This window comes from Coregonus lavaretus, assembly GCF_964263955.1.
Source record: "Coregonus lavaretus genome assembly, chromosome: 2".
Taxonomy (NCBI): Eukaryota; Metazoa; Chordata; class Actinopteri; order Salmoniformes; family Salmonidae; genus Coregonus; species Coregonus lavaretus.
In genome coordinates this window covers 32032502-32050294 of record NC_139989.1, presented here as the reverse complement: position 1 = coordinate 32050294, position 17793 = coordinate 32032502, and the positions used below count along the sequence as shown (strand labels likewise).

The window sequence follows — 17793 nt, the reverse complement described above, 5'->3', positions numbered from 1 at the left end:
TTACTCCTAGACTTTTGTCTACAGTCGGTTGCTTTCGCCTTACCACTCAAATGCGCCCATTCCGTAGCCTAAACATGTTTGATTTTTAAACTCCTTTATGGACTACTGAATAGTAGTTAAAATCTTCCTGTTTTGAAAAAATGGCTTTAAGTTTAGCTATAGGCTAGTTGTAGGACTCGTGCTTTGCTTTCCAACGGATGCATGCGTTTTCCATCATTATTTGGGGTGACCTTTTTACGCATTACTACAGTGCGTCATTTCTTGAACAGGCCAATAGGTGGCACTCGTCCATAGGTCGTGCGGGGATCGTTTTGCTTTGATGGATAAACATTTTTTTACCTTCTGCTGCGCTCAGCACTCCATCTTCGTGTGCGCGCACGGGCCCCGAAACGTGCGCATCTGTGGCAAGGTGCGCACAAAAGTAATGTCAGTTTTGCTTCGTCCACTGCTTTAATAGATGGTTGTTGGTATGGGTTGCCACTTGCCACGTTGGTGAATGAGTTGTAGGCCTATGTGAACATTAAGGGTATCCATCTGGCATTTCATGGTATTTGAAGTGTCATTTTTAGTCTATTGACCCCTTCTCCACATTTATTTTCCCTATGAACTTGGTCTGGGTCACTGAGCCGACCCTTATTTTCACATGTGTTCTGCCCTGTCACATTTTCTCCCCTCCCTCCCCTCATGTGTTCACTTGCCCCTCCCACTAACACGTTCCTCTGCTCTCTCCTCTCACTTTCTTCCTCTCTCTCTGGCACACGCAACCCACAGGCATACAGAGGAGACACTCACACAAACAGCAACTCTACAGACATGTCGGACTCCGAGACCGCTGCTCCCGATGAGGCCCCCGTCCCTGCCGCATGTGCAAGCATCAAGGCAGACCTGGACAAATGGTGAGTGTCTGTCCGGATGGATGTGGTTCTCTGTTTGTGTCCGCCATTGCCACCGGGACCAACGTCTCCAGGATGCCCATCCACGGCTTCCAACTCGTTGGATGGACATGGCAAAGCCGCAGTGCTTCTAGTGCTTTTCACTTGGAAGTTCCGTGTCTCCAAGTGGATTTCAGTGTTGAGTTGTGTTTATTTTAAGTGGCTAGTGGAATTCCCTCCCCCGTTGTTTGCAGGTTTGGAGGTAGGCTATAGCGGTGCATAGTGAGTTGATGTCGTGTGGCATCCTTGTGTTGCGCCATGATAAAATGGCGGAGCAGTTGAGTAGTGCAGTGCATGGTGATGGAAGAATCACATTTTCAAAATGTAACTGAATTTAAACTGTCTTGGCAGATTGGGGGGGTACGCACGTAGGGGTCTTGGGGTCAAAGCACGGCGGTCTCTCTCACACACGCATGATTGAAGGCAGGGAATTTGCCTACATCATGTTCTCTCCCGCTCCCAACCTCCCTCGTTATGTCGCCATGTCTGTCCCCACTCAGCTTCCCTGGCCTTGCTGTGTTAACAGCGCTGAGTGAGCGTTAGCCAGCGCTAAGTCGCTAACTCACTGATTAATTGTCCCGACCTGTGTGCACTAAAAATGACACATCAAATACCTTGAAATGCAAGATGGACACCCTTAATGTTCCCCCCTCCTCTGTCCTCACTCCGTCCTCCCTCCGCAAGATTAGTGCAGAGTGAGATTGTTGTGGGTTTTATCTCTAGAAATGCGTAGACACAGGAAACCTGGATGGTGGGGTTGTGTGTGAGGGCTCAATGACAGTGCAATGTCAAAGCCCGGTTCGATGGCTGATGTAATGTGTCTACTCTAGCCCTCAGCGGTTTTCAACTCTGTCAATATTCACATTGATATTTCACCAAAACCGAGATGGATTTTGACCCTTGGTGTTGTATTTTGATGTGTTGTTGCAGGGGTTGGAGCTAGAGCTTGGCCCTGGAGTGTCCCAGGCTGTATAGGCCAGATAAGTCCAGACCAATGGGTGTGAGTGATGAGATAAGGATGCAGGGTTTAGGGGGTGGTAGGCTGCAGGGCAAGGTAGGGATGAGTTAGGTTGGCTGCTGGTTGTAAAGTTTTGTTTTAGTTACATTTTCAGTGGGCCTATAACGGTCGTGAGCCATGGTGAATTGAATGTCATTGAATTAAGTTCCCTATGTTTGTGGTAGGGCACCTTTTTATGAATGGAGTGTAGTGTTGATGCACGTTGTAGGCCTCTATTATAGTTCACTGTGCATCATGTGCCCTTTACCTCAGCATTTATACTTTTATAATTTGTCAATGTTGCATTAGAAACTAGATGAAGGTTTCTCAACACTTGGGTCTAGGGCACTTATTGTGAATTATTTATTTATTGTTATTATTTTTTATTTTTTTTACAATGTACAGCACTTTGTTCTATGCAACAGTAAATAAAATCTACTTTGAAAATTAGTCAAAGGCCCTGTGCTGTTTTGGTGAAACTTTTCAGGACACTTTGTTAACCCTACAGGCAAGGGTCTTACTGTTATCCTACAGGCCAGGGTTCTACCGTTATCCTACAGGCCAGGGTTCTACCGTTATCCTACAGGCCAGGGTTCTACTGTTAACCTACAGGCCAGGGTTCTACTGTTAACCTTATGGTCCTTGGGGTTTGTCATTGACGGGCCCAAATGATACTGTATCCTGTAACATGGTCCACGTGATGGCAGTGGACCTGCTGAAGGCAGCGTAGCTAGCTGTACCAGAGGGCTGACTGAGTAATGTATACCAGGACGATGTATTTATAGCTCCACTCTTGAATCCTAAATAGTCATGCATGGGTTGGTGTGTAAACATCCAGGATACCATGTCCTATCCTATGGCCATAGATCATGATCATGGTGACGACTTGCCTTGGAACCTGAAAACATATATATTTTTAAATGGCCTCACATGATGCACAGCTGACTGCGGCCATCTTGGCTGGCTTGGCCTGCCCTGACATGTCACCAAGAAAGACATGGATTAGTTGAAGGGTCACCTTGACGCCTTCAAACTCAAACAAATGTAATGTTGTTGATTACACCTGTCTAATCCTCAGATATCCACAAGTACACAGGCCTTAGGGTCTAGGGGTCAGTTTGGTATTGGGCCAAACAATTCCTCTGGAAAGTACTTTGAGCTCAGTTTGCGGCCCCAGCCTTAACGTTCTAGAACCTGCGTTGACTGACCTTTGAACCTGTGACAAGGCATTTGTGTGTGCCTTACAGACGCCCCTGTTAACAGCGGTATGTAGCGTATCTCGTAGTCAGGACATGGAGACGTATAGATTATACATGTCAATGTATGACTCTGATAACTAACTGCCTCTTTAAATATTAATATTAACCACGTTACAGATGTCTACTACATTTACATTTACATCATTTAGCAGACGCTCTTATCCAGAGCGACTTACAAATTGGTGCATTCAACTTATGATAGCCAGTGGGACAACCACCTTTAAAAAAGAAAAAAATAATACATGTGTGGGGGAAGAAGGATTACTTTATACTATTTCAGGTATTCCTTAAAGAGGTAGGGTTTCAAGTGTCTCCGGAAGGTGGTCAGTGACTATGCTGTCGTGGGGGAGCTTGTTCCACCATTGGGGTGCCAGAGCAGCGAATAGCTTTGACTGGGCTGAGCGGGAACTGTGCTTCCGTAGAGGTAGGGGAGCTAGCAGGCCAGAGGTGGATGAACGTAGTGCCCTCGTTTGGGTGTAGGGTCTGATCAGAGCCTGAAGGTAAGGAGGTGCCGTTCCCCTCACAGCTCCGTAGGCAAGCACCATGTGTACTACCTGTGTGGGTCCTGCTGTGTACTTTGAAATTAGGTTCTGTGGTAACTTTGGTAGTCTTCCCTAACTGTAACTTGTAAGCCAACACCCAAGCCTTCCACACAGACCCTGGCCCCCGGCTTGTATGTAGACATGCATGTGCTTGCTCTGCTTGATTGAAAGTGTGGTTTACTTGGATGGAATGCAGTGCAATTCGAGACCCCATAGCTACAACAGGGCTCCAACTGGAAACCAACCAAGTCATTCGCAGTTATTTTCTTTATTTTGATCATAGCTTTGATCTTTCTTCTCCTCCTGCTCCATAGATAATGGCTCTGTCTCAAATTACATCCTATTCCCTATTTAGTGCACTACTTTTGACCAGAGCCCAGTGATCACACAATATAGGGAATAGGGTGCCATTTGAGACTCAGACAATGTTTGTATTGGTCCTAGAATGATATCCCTGTCATTGTAGGCCTTCTCTTAGTTCCCTCCATAGTTGTTCACTCGCAGGCATCCCAATGCCATTGAACTCTTCACAGTGTAGTGACTTTAGGTCACTTTTATTACCCCACTCAGACAGGTCCAGTAACCAACTTACATTTTAGTCATTTAGCAGACGCTCTTATCCAGAGCAACTTACAGTTAGTGAGTGCATACATAATTGTTTTATTTTTCATACTGGCCCCCCGTGGGAAACGAACCCACAACCCTGGCGTTGCAAATGCCATGCTCTACCAACTGAGCTACATCCCTGCCGGCCATTCCCTCCCCTACCCTGGACGACGCTGGGCCAATTGTGCGCCGCCCCATGGGTCTCCCAGTCGCAGCCGGCTTTGACAGAGCCTGGATTCGAACCAGGATCTCTAGTGGCACAGCTAGCACTGCGATGCAGTGCCTTAGACCACTGCGCCACTCGGGAGGAACTTCAGAGATGTTTAAATGTTGGGTGCTGTTTTTATTTTTTTATTTAACCTTTATTTAACCAGGTAAGCCAGTTGAGAACAAGTTCTCATTTACAACTGCGACCTGGCCAAGATAAGGCAAAGCAGTGTGATAAAAACAACAACAACACAGAGTTACACATTGGCTCCGTGTCCCTACTCTCTTTTCTCTAGTGTGCTGGTCTGGCACAGGCAAAACGTCAATACAGGACTAAGATTGAATCCTACTACACCGGCTCCGACGCTCGTCGGATGTGGCAGGGTTTGCAAACTATTATGGACTACAGCTACTCGCTGTTTATTATCTATGCATAGTCACTTTACCCCTACCTACATATACATATTACCTCGACTAACTTGTACCCCGCACATTGACCCTGTGTATATAGTCTCGTTATTGTTATTTTATTGTTGCTCTTTAATTTTTATTTTGTACTTTAGTTTATTTAGTAAATATTTTCTTAACTCTCATTTTTCTTAACTGCATTGTTGGTTAAGGGCTTGTAAGAATGCATTTCACAGTAAGGTCTACACCTGTTGTATTCGGCGCACGTGACAAATAACATTTGATTTGGATGGTGCCCGCCTCTTTGATGCCATTTTCCATGCTTCCCTTATTCTCCATTAGGACAGCCTAGTTATATACGTTCTATATACAGTTTGCACTCTCTATTCAAGCCCAATTCAGATTATACTGTTGACCATATTATATTTAATACTCCAAACCAATGTTTTTTGTCTGAGTGCTGCAAACTTGATTGATAATCAGAATTGAGCAGGTGTTCCTTTAGGGCACTAACAAGGGAAAGATTTGGTGAAGTGGTAAAAGCGGATGATGTTTGATTGTGAGGCGCTATACAAATTTGTCATTCACAAGATGGGGACTTCAAATAGGCCTATGGCACGTCAAGGGAACTGAAGCCTACTGTTCAGATGGGTTAAATGGAAACTGGAATCTGGACACTGACTGTAGGTCTATAACCTCTTACATAGCCTTAATATTAACTCCTGCAGAATGAAGCATTTCTTGCAGTAAAATGGTACACCAAATGTAGGCTAAAATTTGACTCGAGAACAGGTGTGGAGAAATATGATTATTTATTTTAGCATCTTGAGAGAATGCGTTAGATAACGTCTGTAGAGATGCTGTCTTTATCAGCATCATAAAAGCTGATTAGTATTTCAACCACATAAAATATGCATCCAAGCCAAACTGAAATCTTATCAGAAACATGTTGGGTTGTTTTCACAGCTTTCTACACTGAACATAAATATAAACGCAACATATAAAGTGTTGGTGTTGGTCCCGAGAAGCTGATTAAACCGCATGATCATTACACAGGTGCACCTTGTGCTGGGGACAATAAAAGGCCACTCTAAAATGTGCAATTTTGTCACACAACACAATGCCACAGATGTCTCAAGTTTTGAGGGAGCGTGCAATTGGCATGCTGACTGCAGGAATGTCCATCAGAGCTGTTGGCAGAGAATTGATGCCTCACAAACGCAGACCATGTGTATGGCGTCGTGTGGGCGAGCGGTTTACTGATGTCAACATTGTGAACAGAGTGCCCCATGGTGGCGGTGGGGTTATGGTATGGGCAGGCATATGCTACGAACAACGAACACAATTGCATTTTATTGATTGGCAATTTGAATGCACAAAAATACCGCAATGAGATCCTGAGGCCCATTGTGAGGCCCATTTATTTTTAAAGGTATCTTTAACCAACAGATGCATATCTGTATTCCCAGTCGGGAAATCCATAGATTAGGGCCTAATGAATTTATTTCAATTGACTGATTTCCTCATATGAACTGAACTCAGTAAAATCGTTGAAACTGTTGCATGTTACATTTATATTTTTGTTCAGTATATTTCCTTACAACCGGTCAAACTGATGTGATTTGGAGATTTATGTTTTCCTTTCTTTTTTTCTTTTTTTTTGTGCATTTTCTCCCATGTCCCTAAACGTCTTTGCTCTGTGAAAGACTCAGAGATGACAGAACTTTAACAATGTCAACTAGATTGAAGCATTCATTCTATCGATTTATGACATTCTGGTGAGCAAGGATTTATTTAGTCTTCTAGGGCAACATATAATGACAGAAGAGAAGGTGCATGTATCTAATTATAGACAAGATTACTACCAAATAGCCTAAACATATGCTAATTGGGCAAAAACTAATCCTAATTTTCACTTTATCACATGTAGTCAGGCAGTTGCGAGTGGGTTATAAGCAATTGCGGGTAAACAAACCGCTGACCCGTGTACCACTAGTGGCTGGCCGACAGCCCTAAATAATTCACATCTTCATTTCCTGATTGTAAAGGCAGTGTTTCCACCAGTCATCCTCCTCCCATACAAACCCTTGCCACCCTATCCTACCCTCTTTAACTTGCTCTGTGATGCGCCCTAAAATGCGCCATAAAGTGGTCGTTGCCCATTGCCATGCCAACGTGGCGGTGGTGCCGTAATGTGAGTGATGCCCCCCACCCCCTTATGTTATGTGACCGCTCTCACGGTGATGTCGTCAGTTCGCTGCCTCTGCAACCTCTCTGACGCCCAGAGGTAACACTCCGCGGCAGATGACTCTTGCATGTTGATCACTCAATCCCAAAATGTTAACCTGAAACTAATATTTTTTATGTATATTCAAACTCCCAAAGTTATCCCCTTGGTTAATTCACAAAGGATTCCCCCATTCGTGTTTGTGTGGAGCTGAAGATGGACAAACAGGGGAGTTCTGTTCTGTTCATTACATAACAAAGCCTAACTGGTTCGGTTGGTTTACGAGGCCCTGGGCACCCAGACCCTGTGTTGCTCCTATAGTGGCAGAATGAATGTGTTTCTATCCATCCCTCTTTACCTTCCTCCATTACAGTTCAATGCTATTTGATTATTAAAATGGCTGCCTGTTTTTGGTTACCCCCCCCCCCCCCCCCTGCTTCTCATAGTAGGTTTGGTCCAGTCATATCTATGTCTTTTAGCACTTTCCCTCTGTGGTAAAAGCAGGGGATGTTTATGGTGGATGGATTATCTGGTCACAAAGCCTCAGGGCCAGGTCCTCTATGCTGCTGTTGGGTCATCCCCCCCACCTCCCCCTAATTGCATAAACCTTTTTTAATCTGCAGAGACCCGCTGTGAGTTACATCATAGAGATCAGCCCAGCTACAAGGGGATGGGGATGGGGATGGGGGGGGGGGTGGCATGGAGCCAAGGGGGTTGCACCCGGAAATGCCCCCTGGAGAATGGTGAGGTATTGTGGGGTTGCAGACAGTCATGTCAGTCAATCCATCCCCTCCTGCCATCTCTGACTCTTGCCCTCCTACCTGGTCTTTTCGTCATCCATTTTGCGTTGTCACGCAATCACTCATTCTCCCTGATGTCCGCCCTCCCTCACAGATGGGTTTATCCCCATCCTCCTCTCTTCCCTCGCTCCCTTTCGCCCCATCACCCTAATGCGTTGTGTCAGTGTCTGCCCGCTGTTTGGTGCTGAGTTCCTGAAATAATCTCCCTCAACCCCCCTCCCCTCCCTGTCCTCTCTAGTGACCAGTCTGCCAAAACTCTCTACCTATGTAACCAGTCCACTCCTTTATTGAGGGCAGTGTCTGTCTGTATGACCAGTTTGACTTGGGTCAATATGAGGAATGGCAACATAATTTTAGAAAAGCTCATACTATATCTGATGTTCAGTCAGGGTAGGACTAGGACACTTCAGGGCTGACGGCTTGACAGCTTGATGCCTAAACATCTTTAGTTGAGTTGACAGGGATCATTTGGTGCTGAGCTCGATGGCCGACCTATCTACATGCTTCAAAGATCTATATTGTCTCCATGGCTGTCAAACTGATACTAGCATTGGAGGAGAGGATCAAAGGTCCCTCCCTCAGAGGTCCTGACCATGTGGTTGTGTTCTCTCTGCAGTGTGAAGGAGGGCGGTGACTGTAAGGATCTGATGGAGGCGTTTGCAGCCTGTGTGAAGAGTGCAGCGGAGGCGTCGTGAGGATAGGAGGAGCTAGACTCACAGGAAATGTAAGTTCACATCCAGGGGTGCTGTGTCCTGAAACGGCTCCTAACTACTAAAGCCAACCTTTCTTTGTCCAGTAATGGACTTTCTGTAATGCCATAGGAAATGCTTAGCTGACTATTGGGGCACACTCATGGAATGTGAATTGAATAGCGTGCAGGACCTGGCTTATGGTGTACACAACCCAATGGCCAGCCAGTCTATCTAGTCTAGCCAGGGAGGTACAGTGGGGGAAAAAAAGTATTTAGTCAGCCACCAATTGTGCAAGTTCTCCCACTTAAAAAGATGAGAGAGGCCTGTAATTTTCATCATAGGTACACGTCAACTATGACAGACAAATTGAGAAAAAAAAATCCAGAAAATCACATTGTAGGATTTTTAATGAATTTATTTGCAAATGATGGTGGAAAATAAGTATTTGGTCACCTACAAACAAGCAAGATTTCTGGCTCTCACAGACCTGTAACTTCTTCTTTAAGAGGCTCCTCTGTCCTCCACTCGTTACCTGTATTAATGGCACCTGTTTGAACTTGTTATCAGTATAAAAGACACCTGTCCACAACCTCAAACAGTCACACTCCAAACTCCACTATGGCCAAGACCAAAGAGCTGTCAAAGGACACCAGAAACAAAATTGTAGACCTGCACCAGGCTGGGAAGACTGAATCTGCAATAGGTAAGCAGCTTTGTTTGAAGAAATCAACTGTGGGAGCAATTATTAGGAAATGGAAGACATACAAGACCACTGATAATCTCCCTCGATCTGGGGCTCCACGCAAGTTCTCACCCCGTGGGGTCAAAATGATCACAAGAATGGTGAGCAAAAATCCCAGAACCACACGGGGGGACCTAGTGAATGACCTGCAGAGAGCTGGGACCAAAGTAACAAAGCTTACCATCAGTAACACACTACGCCGCCAGGGACTCAAATCCTGCAGTGCAAGACGTGTCCCCCTGCTTAAGCCAGTACATGTCCAGGCCCGTCTGAAGTTTGCTAGAGTGCATTTGGATGATCCAGAAGAGGATTGGGAGAATGTCATATGGTCAGATGAAACCAAAATAGAACTTTTAGGTAAAAACTCAACTCGTCGTGTTTGGAGGACAAAGAATGCTGAGTTGCACCATACCTACTGTGAAGCATGGGGGTGGAAACATCACGCTTTGGGGCTGTTTTTCTGCAAAGGGACCAGGACGACTGATCCGTGTAAAGGAAAGAATGAATGGGGCCATGTATCGTGAGATTTGGAGTGAAAACCTCCTTCCATCAGCAAGGGCATTGAAGATGAAACGTGGCTGGGACTTTCAGCATGACAATGATCCCAAACACACCGCCCGGGCAACGAAGGAGTGGCTTCGTAAAAAGCATTTCAAGGTCCTGGAGTGGCCTAGCCAGTCTCCAGATCTCAACCCCATAGAAAATCTTTGGAGGGAGTTGAAAGTCCGTGTTGCCCAGCGACAGCCCCAAAACATCACTGCTCTAGAGGAGATCTGCATGGAGGAATGGGCCAAAATACCAGCAACAGTGTGTGAAAACCTTGTGAAGACTTACAGAAAACGTTTGACCTGTGTCATTGCCAACAAAGGGTATATAACAAGTATTGAGAAACTTTTGTTATTGACCAAATACTTATTTTCCACCATAATTTGCAAATAAATTCATTAAAAATCCTACTATGTGATTTTCTGGAATTTTATTTCTCATTTTGTCTGTCATAGTTGACGTGTACCTATGATGAAAATTACAGGCCTCTCTCATCTTTTTAAGTGGGAGAACTTGCACAATTGGTGGCTGACTAAATACTTTTTCCCCCCACTGTAGATGTTAAGCCAATATGACTGAAACTAATTCGCTCTACTTCTCTCTACATTTCTCTACCTCCTCTCTCTTTTCTGTTCCTGCACACTTTCTCTCGCTCACTCTCTCCAGGTCCACTGCACTGAGTCCTCCATGTTTCCCAGCATTCCCTTCTGCACAACAAGCACTGGGCTGAATGATACTGGCGGGGTTCGGCGCCTGGCAGAAACCATCCACCTCTTACCTTCCTCCCCAACCCCCCATTAAGCTTAAATGGTGTCTTCCAATTTGTACCCCTGCTCTGCTCCCACCGTGGCTGAGTACATCCATTTGTAGACAATTCCGGAGAGCCTATGGGTTTTATGTAAATTGTCCACTTGAGATGCAAGCATTTAAATGGAATAATAAAGTCTAAAAGAAATTGGTATAACATTTTGCCTCTTGCTTCGCTTCTCTTTTAGAATGTAATGTGAAATGTAATTCTGGGTTCTTTTAACAGTTTTGTAACCTCAATAGACGGGTTGGTTGTTTAGCAACAAAACCGACGCGTGCGAATATATGGGGCAAAACAGACTGGGTTGGCTTAGATTGTTGACAACATGTAAACTATGTTTCGTCTCCAATGTTTATTGAAAACATAAATCAATGAGCACTTGTCTCTCATACATCGTTACAGTTGTTGGTTAGCTAGCAAGTGAATTTGAGACATATTAGCATAGACGTGACATCAGTTAAAACACCTCAAAACAAGACCATGGTATCAAGAACAAGCTAAACTAGCTGAAACGAGCCACCGACGATTCCCCACATGGCAGCTTCTTGTCATAGTTGCTAGCTATCTGACCATCCAGAGTCACAACACACGGACTTCTGCCCCATTGAAGTGTGCGCATCGTTTTCCTGACGTTGTCAGCTAACCCGTCTCTACAGTTTCATGTTCTGAATTGGGCTTTGGGTTTTTAGACCTTTTGGATACATAATGACCTGTTGCAGACCAGGGCCCCTATTTATAAAGCTTCTCAGGAGTGCTGATCTAGGACCAGTTTAGCCTTTTAGAGCCTAATGAATAAGATTGGGGGGGACATGATCCTACATCAGCAATCCTACTCTGAGGTGCTTTATGAATACGGGCTCAGACCATCAAAAACTGGTGAATGTGTCTGATTTTAAGACTCTCTCTTTGCACTTTTACTTTTAAGATTCAACTCTTTAATCCAAAAGCGTTTGAACCTGGGATTATTCTGTCTCTTTGTAAAGGGTTTAAAGGCCCAGGAGATGGGAGATAAACCCTTAATTTGACTAATGCAGTTAACCCTTAATCTGTCAAATGTGACTGATGCACTCTTAACTATGACTGATTCCATGATCGCACTCTGGACTAGGGACTGGACACAGAGCCTGCATCCCCATTTCCCACCCTTCTACCAAAGTGTACACTTGCTCTTTCTTACATGGATTGAACAATGGTGTAAACTGACTCCAGCCAATGCTTACACTAATCATATGCTTTTAAAAACATGACGGGAAAAGTGCAAGTAAACTTCTGGAAAAGGGTGTAGAACTGTTACTCAGCCACACACTGCACAGGATCAATGGGTCCTGACAATGAGGGTTAAGTGCGTATGTGTTTGTCCTGCAGACGGGCTGAAGGCCCAGAGATGGGTGACGTGGGGTTAAGGGAGGTTCTGGCATGACACACACACACACACACTTTCTATGGTGTGTGTGTGTGAGTAGACTCCAAGGCTAATCAGGATGTGTGAGTAGATGAAAGTGTCAATCTATCCCCTGGGGCTCCAGAATCAGACAGCTAACAGGAGAGAGAGAGAGATGTGACCGCATGCGAGGACAATGTGTGCATGTAAGGAGGGTATGTGTGTTAAGGGGGCTAGGTAGTGAGACATAGCACTACACATAACAGAACTAGGAGTGGCACATAAGTGGACGCCCCATGAAGTCTTAGCCTATCTCTTGTAGTTGATTTGATATTTGTAAATGTGAGTTAAATGCTCTGTGAACTGAGTGTGAGAGAGGAAATACACTAGCTATGCATTAGGGTCAGTAAGCATGTGTGAACTGTGTATGAGAGAGTGAATGGGGAGAGGAGATATGGCAATGCAGGTGGTGGTACTGTACATGCATGTGAGGGATGGAGGGTATGTGTGTGTGCGTAACTGTGGCCTGCTCTCACCACGCTCCCAGGAACGTTCCATGTTGTATCACCATGTGTTGTATCACCATGTGAAAGAACAGACCTTTACCCCCTCCCCTCCCCTCCCCTCCCTCCTCCTGACACACAAACCACTCACCAGAGGGGTATCCTACAAAGCAGGTTTGAGGAGTTAGCGAGGCAACTTTGGTCAACTTGGGATAACCGGTAATACGAAAGTGGCTCACCTTTTAGCCAGGTAATTTTCTATGACAACAAATCCTTCAGAACTAACCTGCTCCGGGGCAGGCTAACTCAGGGCTAACTCCATTTACCCTGAATGAAATGACTGAACCATGAGTTGAGGACCAATGAAATCAGATTTCCTCCCTCTTGTAAAGATTGCATCATCATCCCCTTCATTTGAGGAAGACTGATTTAAATATCAAATCAAATCAAATCAAATCAAATGTTATTGGTCACATGCGCCGAATACAACAGGTGCAGACATTACAGTGAAATGCTTACTTACAGCCCTTAACCAACAGTGCATTTATTTTAACAAAAAAAGTAAGAATAAAACAACAACAAAAAAAGTGTTGAGAAAAAAAGAGCAGAAGTAAAATAAAGTGACAGTAGGGAGGCTATATATACAGGGGGGTACCGTTGCAGAGTCAATGTGCGGGCACCGGCTAGTTGAGGTAATATGTACATGTGGGTAGAGTTAAAGTGACTATGCATAAATACTTAACAGAGTAGCAGCAGCGTAAAAAGGATGGGGTGGGGGGGCAGTGCAAATAGTCCGGGTAGCCATGATTAGCTGTTCAGGAGTCTTATGGCTTGGGGGTAGAAGCTGTTGAGAAGTCTTTTGGACCTAGACTTGGCACTCCGGTACCGCTTGCCGTGCGGTAGCAGAGAGAACAGTCTATGACTAGGGTGGCTGGAGTCTTTGACAATTTTGAGGGCCTTCCTCTGACAAATATTTTATTAATCAAATGTTTTGTGTGTTAAAAAATTGTAATGTTAAAATATATCACATTGCACATTTAGTAATGACAGAATGCATTTTAAACTTCATGCACAGTTGCATACTTTTGTATGACTTAATACAATTATTTTATCGATAGGAGTAGGGGAAAAAAGATGCGTGTGATTGTGCATTGATAAACACACCAAAGTCGGCATTTAATGATAAGTAATAAAATTAATATGGCACTAATAAAAGCCTATTTCACACCATAGCTTGCTGAATTTGCAAGATAACTTTCATTTCGTTTTAATTTTGGCACAAATGAAAAAATGGCACTGACTCGCACATGGATTGATGTTTCGGCATTGTCTCAACGAAGAGTTCGGCGTTTGATTTGCCATGTGCAACATGCTAGAGTTAGCGGCAGGCGGATGCGCAACATCCACCGTCGTAGTACGGATGAAGCCCGAGCTGGAATGCGAAGCTAACTGAAGCTGGTTAGCTTTATTAGACCCTGAGTAGATCCAGCTTGCTTCGTATACCCCTCAGGACAGCGCTCAATCCAGACATATTTACTCTAACCTCACAGGACCCCTGGTTGGACCCCTGGATCTTCAGTGGGATGCCTATGCTTGAGTGGAATTTTGCTGAAGGAGGAGATATTTCCGTTCATCCCAGAGTTATGTGTCAGGAGGATAAGGACGAGGGGCGGGACGTTACTGGGAGGCATATGGAAAGACGGTGTTGAGAAGGGGTGGGGTAGTCTATGTGGCGGGGCGGACGGGGTACGTACCGTTTTAAACCGCACTCTGGGAAACTTTCACCCGGGTACATTTTCACCCAGGACGTTAAAAAGGATAGAGGAGGGTATTAGGGTAAGTAGTAGTCCACCATAGTAGGATACCTGCTTGACCTGACTGGGGATAAAAACGAGGGGCGCTCACGTTACTGGGAGGCATATGGAAAGGGGGCGGTGAGAAGGGGAGGGGGTAGTGTATGTGGAGGGGTGGGGGTACATACCGTTTAAAACCCCCCGCTGGTCAACTTTCACCCAGGACTTTCAATGGGATAGAGAAGGGTATTAGGGTACATAGTAGTACAACATAGTAGTAGCCTACACCATAGTACTACACCTGCTTGACCTGACTGGTGAAGAGTCTGAACTCTATCTGTTGTTGAGAAGGATTAGTAGTACAGACACTAACAGGATTGCTAATAATTAGTCTTTTAATACTGTCTGTGGATACACATAGGATAAGAAGACTTCAATCAATTACACCAGTGGTCACCAACCTTTTCTGAGTCAAGATCACTTTCGCAGTCAAAAAGCAAGCCGAGCTCGACTCTCAGATATTTTTTACAAACTATTTTTTTTTCATTAACCTAATAAAAACAGTTCTGTAAGAATGAAGTTTATGCAGTAGCCCTAATACATTATTATAGCATATTGGCTATATATGCCTGGCCCCGCGATATTGTTCTTCTCAGAACATATTATATTTCAAACACAAGTTTTGATAATAAAATAGATCAGTTGGTGTAGCACTTGCGAGCCACAGCTGAGCATAAATTGAAATAATTTGCTAATAATTAGTCTTTTGATTTTACTGGACTGATGTACCTGCATCATGGTCGCGGCAGGTAGTTTAGTGGTTAAGAGCGTTGTGCCAGTAACCGAAAGGTTGCTGGTTCTAATCCCCGAACCGACAAGGTGAAAAATCTGTCGATGTGCCCTTGAGCATGGCACTTAACCGTAAGTCGCTCTGGATAAGAGTGTCTGCTAAATGACAAAAAAACAACAACTGGGAACTCTGGAGAAAAACGAGATCAAATCATGACTTTAGGACGGAAAGTCTGAGCTCTAGAAAAGATGCCTGAAATTCCGAGTTGGATGACTGTTCAAAACTATTTTTTCCCAGTCGGATCTCGTTTTTTTTCGAGTTCCCAGTTGTCTTGAACGCACTAAAGTCGGAAGTAGGACATGTTCGAGTTCCCAGTTGTTTTGAACACGGCCTTTGTCTCAGCGGAGGTCGGGAGATAGCAGCAGAGGGTCCGCCTCTCACGGTCCCTGCTCGCTCCTTCCTTTCGTCCGGTGAGACTGACCATAGAGGGGACACCATCTTCCACCTGATGGCGAAACTCGAGCCGCACCTCATCTGCCTCATGTACAAATTAATGTTGTTCCTATGACCAGAGAAAGTGAAATATTCCTCGATATTAAAATAGACACGACGAGCTGCTAATAAAAACGTAGGGCTATCGATACACTAAGCAACTCATTTATTGCAGCTTCCGCGCGAGTGGACGTAATAGTGTTGAATAAAAACGTACTCATAAAAACAACAGCTATTTGCTGTATTATTTGACAGTCTCTCTCTGGTCATGGTTTTAAAAGTCATGAAATCTCAAGTAGGCTAGTATCAAACTTTGCTGTGGCCTGGTCTTCGAAGCTGTTGGCACGGTGATTTGAGCTATCGGATTGGCCAGCGCAGTAGGCGTACTCGATATAGATCTCCCGGTCCGCCAGGTAGGTGGAGTTTGTGGTTTGAGACAAATGAAATGGTTCCAAATGGGTACACTTTGCCTACCTGGTGCGCAGGGCTTCTGAATCAAGTGCAGATCGACCAGTTGGTGACCACTGAATTACACCTTTATGTCATCTGCCTGTTCATTTAGTCTGAAGAGAACTGCAGTTTCAACAATAAATTGCACCTACTGCCCAGACACTCAAATGTATACAGGCCAATATAGTCTAGGAAGTAATTTAATGTAGTCAGTCCATGTAATGTATTTCACACAAAGTATCATTATATTCACACACTGTAAACGATACACTGAACAAGCTTAGTGTCATATAATAAGCCCATATATGGGCTGGGCATCTGGATGACGCAAGATACTATAATAATAAGTCCATCAAATCAAATAATAGTAATTGGCCCAATAAATAAAAAAATAAAAAAAGAATCGAATTAAATCATGCAATGAAATTCATATTGTATGTTACTTCCTGCCAAGTCAGGACCATGAACAAGTACTGCCGCCCTTTGTACAAATGCGGAACTGCATGATGGTGTGGCAACTTACAAGGCCTATTAGCCTATTATTAATGGATAAAGGTACTCATTCGCTAGGACTGTGGATGAATCTAATGAGAGAAATTAGACACATAGAAGTGACGTGAGATGAATAAATCTGTCTGATTTTACCAATCAATAGGCTAGATCAAGAGAAACATACTTTTAGTTAAACACTTGTAAATGACTGTATTACATTTTGTGTTGCCTAGGATGAAATATGAAAGACGTGGAAATGGATCAAAGAGGGAGGTTGAAATACTATTAAAAGGAAGTAAATTAATCGGCTTGTTATTCTATTCTAATCTATTCTATTCTTCAACAAAAACATTCAACAACAAGTGTATCTTATTTTCTTTACACCATTAGATGTTGGAAAGGGTATTTTCATGTGTTACCCCCTCAGCCCTTCAAAAGTTGGTGTGTTTGAATACAGGTAACGGATGGGAGGCGACGGAGAGCATATTTAAGGAGAGGCAGACGGGGTAAGGATGGGGTGGAGGGGGGAGAGAGAGGAGGGGGAGAGAGGGGGGGGGAAGCATCCGGAACCCGGATGCTGATGCTGCCGTATCGGATGAGGAGAAGGAAGAGGGGCGAGAGAAAAAAAAAAAAACGGGTTTGCGGCCAGAAGGAAGGCTATCCCGTGACGGATTGTGGATGCAAAGAACAGACAACCAGATATTTTTCGAATCGCTTCTGAAGCTACACCTTTCTGCACAAGGACGCCGGTGAAGGATGAATCTTGACACCAGCGGCGGCAGGAGCGCGAGCCGGGATGCTGTGAAATGTCCATAGACGGCGAGAGAGGGAGAGAGCAAGGGAGAGAAGTAGAGGGAGGGAGGAGAGTACTACGCCAGCTAAAGATGCTTGTTTTTTGTAGAACCACGATTTATTACAACCATCCAATCGAGCATTTTAAATATTAGAGAAAACGAGCATTTCTCGAAAGAAAAATTCATTTTGGCCTGAACAGAAACGCAAATGAAATTGTTGGGTAATACAGATTGAGAGAAGAGTAGGCTAGTCCGAACGGGTGCGGATAGCAGGGTGGCTGTTTTGACGCTCTGTTCCCCTCTATTTCCTGATACCAGGCCCTGGGATAATC

General features: G+C 44.4%; 1 protein-coding gene and 1 long non-coding RNA gene across 2 annotated transcripts in view; one reads left to right on the top strand and one right to left on the bottom strand.

Annotated features, from left to right (window-relative positions):
- Positions 1–17793, bottom strand: part of LOC311138743 (NACHT, LRR and PYD domains-containing protein 12-like) — a gene marked incomplete at its 5' end in the record, with an annotated part of 452061 nt that overhangs the window by 229048 nt on the left and 205220 nt on the right. The window lies entirely within an intron of this gene.
- On the top strand, positions 746–10924 carry LOC311103156. Its single transcript, XR_014610064.1, has 3 exons — positions 746–896; positions 8595–8702; positions 10625–10924. It is a non-coding gene; the product is annotated as an uncharacterized lncRNA (long non-coding RNA).